This window comes from Lepisosteus oculatus, unplaced genomic scaffold (assembly GCF_040954835.1).
Source record: "Lepisosteus oculatus isolate fLepOcu1 unplaced genomic scaffold, fLepOcu1.hap2 HAP2_SCAFFOLD_96, whole genome shotgun sequence".
Taxonomy (NCBI): domain Eukaryota; kingdom Metazoa; phylum Chordata; class Actinopteri; order Semionotiformes; family Lepisosteidae; genus Lepisosteus; species Lepisosteus oculatus.
Window position 1 is genome coordinate 58199 of NW_027168432.1, and position 6000 is coordinate 64198.

Sequence of the window (6000 nt, forward strand, 5' to 3'; positions counted from 1 at the left end):
CTTTAACCAACTAAGCCACGGCACCCCAGGAGTGCTGTCCTTTTGCAGCCACTTGGACACACCACTCAGACACATCTGCATTCGGTGTGTGCTCCGCCTGCTCGCTGAGCAAGTTGCCACCTTTACATACAATAGCAACATCGACACCAAGAGAAAGGATGACAAATGGCTTTTATCTGGAACTTTTCATGTCCAAGGAGCTCAATGTGCTTTCTGTGTACAACAGGGCCACTGAACTCCACACTGGCCACTGAACCACAGCAGTGGCTTGCTGGCTTGACATCTCCCAAGGAAAATGTTGAAATCGCATGTGGAACAGGAAAATGACCCTCGAGTATGAGGGAAAAAAAAGAAAAAGATCAACTGGAGTGCGCCAACCCATGTCAGGACAGCCCAGTTTCGTCGACGAGTTGGCCGAGTGGTTAAGGCGATGGACTGCTAATCCGTTGTGCTCCACACACATGGGGTTGAATCCCATCCTTGTCGCTCTCCATGTCTGACACGTGTGCCTGTGCGCCTTTGGCCCTCCTGTTGTTTGCTCCGGTACTAGAGCCGTACATTTCCTAGCGGTGGCTGAACATGGTATAGTAGGCTAATGTCAGTATCGAGCAGTGACAGTAACAGTATTTACGTGCCGCTGCTCCCAAGTGGCTCTGGTTTGAGACTGTGTTCTCACTTACTTGCAACGCAAACGGAGAAAGCGATTTTTGACAGTCTCTCGAGAGACTGCGCTAGGTGTTTAGGGATAGACTTTGTCAGTTCCCCCTGGGATGATGGCCTCTCAATTAGTTTGTGATTCCTCTAGACGTTTATACACTAGAAGCCTGCTTCATGGCTTAAATCCAAGCTAAGGAAACGAGTTAGAGGTCTGATGCAGAACTGCGAATTCAATGAACGGGAACACTACAGTACATTGCACTGTGTGTGTTAGGAAAGCTGCCCCCTTCTGTCCCTTGTCGACCGAACAGAGGACTGTAAAGGATACCGCCAAGAAACTTTAGGATGCTGGTTGGAATCCAGCTCCAAAGAAGCCCCTTTGGGTGTTATGTCATCAAAAAGTAAGAACAGCGAATCTCCCTTTAATCAAAAGCGCAACAGAACTGTTTTCCGTGGAGGAGGTTTCAGACCCGTAGACCTGTTTTATTCGTAGGGCAGGGCGCATTCCCAAACGCGAATCTCATGTTTTAGAAATGCTTTGGGCGGCGTGAAGTGAAAATAAGAAATGGGCTCCAGATGCACATGGAAGCAATCAAGTGTTTCATCCGAGCTGTTTCAAAGACTGCTCAAGAGCTTTCCTTTCACAGAGGCGCAACGATTAATGATGGGGGTGCACCCTTCAATGCGCCTTATGACTCTAGGGCGTGATTGAGACGTACGTAGCGTGTGCTCATTTCCCTCTATTCCCCGTGTTGCAGTGGTAGGATGACGTAAATTCCTGCTTCGACACGTAACGGCATTATAATCAAGTGTAGGAGCTGAGGGCTTTAGTTTTGTTTCGTTTTCCATGGCGTTCGTAAGCGCGCAAATCAAAGGCAATTCCTGCGTCTAACAGGAATGTAAATGCTTTGGAAAGTGCAGTGTGATGCAGCTTGTAAAATCCTTGTCCACATTTGTGGTTTGTTGATGTTTTTTCTGTCTGCCAAAGTTGCATTTTGACATCCGGACGGGGAGACTTTATCATTTGAACGTGAAGCCAGCCTTAAACCCTCTGAGGCGTGTCTGTCTGCCGGCATGTATCTTGCGAAAGGTATTTTGTTTTTAACGGAGAGCGACTTTAAAAAAGTTTCCGCAGCCACCTCGCACTCCGTGTTAGATTATAGGAGGAATGCGGTGGCGGTGAGCTCGCTGTAGTCGTGGCCGAGTAGTTAAGGACATGGACTTGAAATCCTATGGGGACTCCCCGCTCAGGTTCGAATCCTACCGACTACGGCGTCTGCCACATGTCGCCTTGTGCCTGTGCGGCAAAGGCGAAGTGCTGCTTCTCCTTTCCTGGTACTATAAAAATGCTACATCGCTTGGTCCTGCTTCCATGGAAAGCAGTTCTTCAGGTAATTCTACTCTCTTACCAAAGCTGTTAGGTGCCTTTCCGTGATGAGATGGGTTGTCATGCAACGCTGCCACATAGTGCCGACAGACAAGAGTGTTGCGGGAGAAGAGAAAAGTGTTTGAAGTTTTAAGAGTGTCTTAGGTGGAGTCAAAATCAAGTGTCACAAATGCAAGTGGTTGGATTTCCAATGTTTAATATGGTAAAAATAAGGGGAAGTTATCTGCCGGTCCGGCACAGTCTGCCATGCTTTTGTCATATACTGTAAAGTGGTGTCGAACTGGGTGTCGAACTGGAGCCTCACCATTTGCATATGTGAGGCTCCAGTTATACATCGAGTGTCACATTAAATGACAATAATGAAGAGAGTTAAAGCAGCTGGAGAGGTTTTCTTACAACTTTTGAGCTGACACAGTTTTGGAAAATGTTTCCTTCACGCTGGCTGCACTGAACAACACAGGCAGCCAAGAGTCTCCAAAACAAAACAGAATGGACAGTTAGGAGAAAATTCCCACTCGTCCTGAAGTTCCCAAAATCCAGCACTGAGCGTAAACAAAGTGTCTAAGTAGTCTGTGCTACTTACTGCATTGTAAGAGTACCCAGTAAGAGATTCCCTTCATGTAAAGGAACTGCACCTGAAAGCTTTAGAAAAACACCTGGGCTCAGTACGGTGCTGAGAGCTCAGCTTTGCTATTCTAATTAGCACGCACTGCATCGGCTATGAACCCGAACTTTTCAATTATTCCGATCAGTAAGTCAACACGTAGTCCACATGAACGGTAGAAATATTCTCTTGTCTGTCTCTTGTTTGTATAGAACTGAATGTCCCTGACAATGTACTGTTAGTTTTAATTGAAGAACGGCATTTGTGTTCAAATATACCAGACAAGTTTACGTAACTGCTCATGCGACACTGAGTTGTAATTAGTCAAGAAATAAAGTCGAACAACAGCTGCGGGTTTGATTCTGAACGTATGAGATTTCAGCGCCTTTTACTTCCATTGACAAATGACAGAGATTCGAAGAGAGATCCTTCAGACCAGCAAGCAAACCCACGGCTATTTCGGTTTTCTATCTAGGCAACGTTGGTGTCTGCAATAGCATACATGAAAGCGTGATGCAATTTCTGTGGCTACATTTGTTGCACGTCATGCACAGTAAGAGTGTTTCTAACACCAAATAAAAAGTCAACAATTAGCGATCACGCCTTCTCCTCAGTTAACCCACTGAAACCCTTGCTGTTAACAGTTCTTTACTGCGTGCTTTACGAGCACCTACATATTGTGTCGGTTCTTTCAGCTGTATTCATTAGGTTTTCAAAGGCATAAGTAGAGCACCAGAGGTGCGAACGCAAAATGTGTGGTTATCTGAAGAATGTATTTCCATGGCAGCAGGGCCAAGCGATTTAGCGTTCTTATAGTACCAGGAAAGGAGAAGCGGCACTTAGCCTCTGCCTCGCAGGCACAAGGTGACGTGCGGCAGACGCCGGAGTCGGCAGGTTTCGAACCTGCGCGGGGAAGCCCCAACGCATTTCGAGCCCATCGCCTTAACCACTCGAGCACGACAAAAGCGAGCCCGCCGCCGCCGCCGCATTCCTCCTATAATCAAACACGGACTGCGAGGTGGCTGCGGAAACCTTTTTAAAGTTGCTCTCCGTTAAAAAAAAAATACCTTTCACAAGATACGTGCCGGCAGACAGACACGCCTCAGAGGGTTTAAGGCTGGCTTCACGTTCAAATGATAAAGTCCCCCCGTCCGGATGTCAAAATGCAACGTTGTCAGACAGAACAAACATCAACAAACCACAAATGTGGACAAGGATTTTACAAGCTGCACCACACTGCACTTTCAAAAGCATTTACGTTCGTGTTAGACGCAGGACTTGCCTTTGATTTGCGCGCTTACGAACGCCATGGAAAACGAAACTAAACTAAAGCCCTCAGCTCCTGCACTTGATTATAATGCCGTTACGTGTCGAAGCAGTAATTTACGTCATCCTACCACTGCAACACGGGGAATAGAGAGAAATGAGCACACGCTACGAATCGTCTCAATCACTCCCTAGAGTCGTAAGGCGCATTGAAGGGTGCACCCCCATCATTAATCGTTGCGCCTCTGTGAAAGGAAAGCTCTTGGGCAGTCTTTGAAACAGCTCGGATGAAACACTTGATTTCTTCCATGTGCATCTGGAGCCCACCCAGTGGGCAAAAGACGTATAATATACGTCTATTAAACGCATACCTTAGACGTCTAAATGTGGTCTACAATTCGTCTAGAATGAAATTCTAATATACGTCTAAAGTTATACGTCAATTATACGTCTATGTTTAGACGTTCATTATACATAAATGGTTGGAGTTCTATTATACGGATAAATTTAGAGGACTATTATACATATATGGTTGGAGTTCCGGATAACTTTAGAGGTCTATTATACGTATATGGTTAGAGGTCTATTATACGCATAACTTTAGAGGTCTATTATACGTATATGGTTAGAGGTCTGTTATACGTATATGGTTAGAGGTCTATTATACGGATAACATTAGAGGTCTATTATACGTATATGGGTAGAGGTCTATTATACATCAAAGATAGGTTTTATAGGTGTAGAAACAAGTAAACCAAGCCAATGATTAGATTTAGAAATGTATTCTGAAAATACACATTCACACCTGAAACATGTATTTCAAATTATACATTGTATACAATCAATCAACAATCAACATATGGGCAATAATCATAAAAAACACAACTAGTCTTGAACTTCAGCTACAAATTCTGGTAACATGGCAATATACAGTATAGGTGAGTAGCACCTGAAGAAGGCTCCACGGCCGAAACGTTGTGTTCTCTTTCTTCTTTTTTTCAGCATGGAATAAACCTATTACTTGTTCCAATATACAGTATAGTAATGACAAACACAAAACTAATTACATTAACACACTAACTCAAAACCACATTTTGATTCAAATATACATTTTAAAATGTACAACTTCTATATTTCCAAGAAAAAAAAATATTACAATGGAAGTTAAGATGATTTTTGTCCACTATTTGCAAACCCTGTCTAATTGTCCTAACAGTTAGAACCAAAAACCTATTATTTTCAGTGTCCAGATCTCCTGGCCCCCTGCCTTGCATATGCATTCTTCAAGTAACACATTGCATGGTCCTTTATTTCTTTTTCTGTTGATGTAGGGTGGGACTTCAGCACCGCAGCTAGGAGAAAATTATATAATATTACTTCCCAAATAAATGATGATTAATATCTTCTTTAGTATAATCTAAAAAATGAACGGTTTACTAAGCTCAAAACTGAAATAAATGTATAAAATTTAGCTTGCATCATAGCAGTTGAGCAATAAAGTCTGTCCTAATTAAAGAGTACCCAAAGTTTGAAAGTACAACATAGAATAAGAATAGAGAAACGGCAAAACGATTTTGTGTCATCTTCCCCATTCACACTATTTTATGTGCCATTTTTTGCTTATTCACGTACTATTTTAATCAAAATAATATTAAGAAAGATCTGTATGTATTCAGATAGTATTATTATTGTTCATACTTACTCGTCAAAAGAGGATTGCTGAGATATTTGCGGATATACTTCTACATTTGAAAAACGTGTCCAAAATGGTGACCAACGAATACTAGCAATGCATTGTGGTATATAAGCGGAAAATATGCTGGGTTCGATATTTTCTCAACGTATGCGTTTATTAATGTTGTCGATATTATGGTTGAAATATAATATAATATAATATAATATAATATAACATTGAAAATACATCGCGGCTATGTGCCCCCTGCTATGAGCTGATGTGCAATTTTAACGCATGTAGTTAGTAAGGATCGGTCACTGTTGTATGGTATTATATATAATGACATTATGGAATAGGATGGGGACAGGCCTGGCATCACGGGGGGAGGGGGGAATGTCGCCCCTTCAGTTT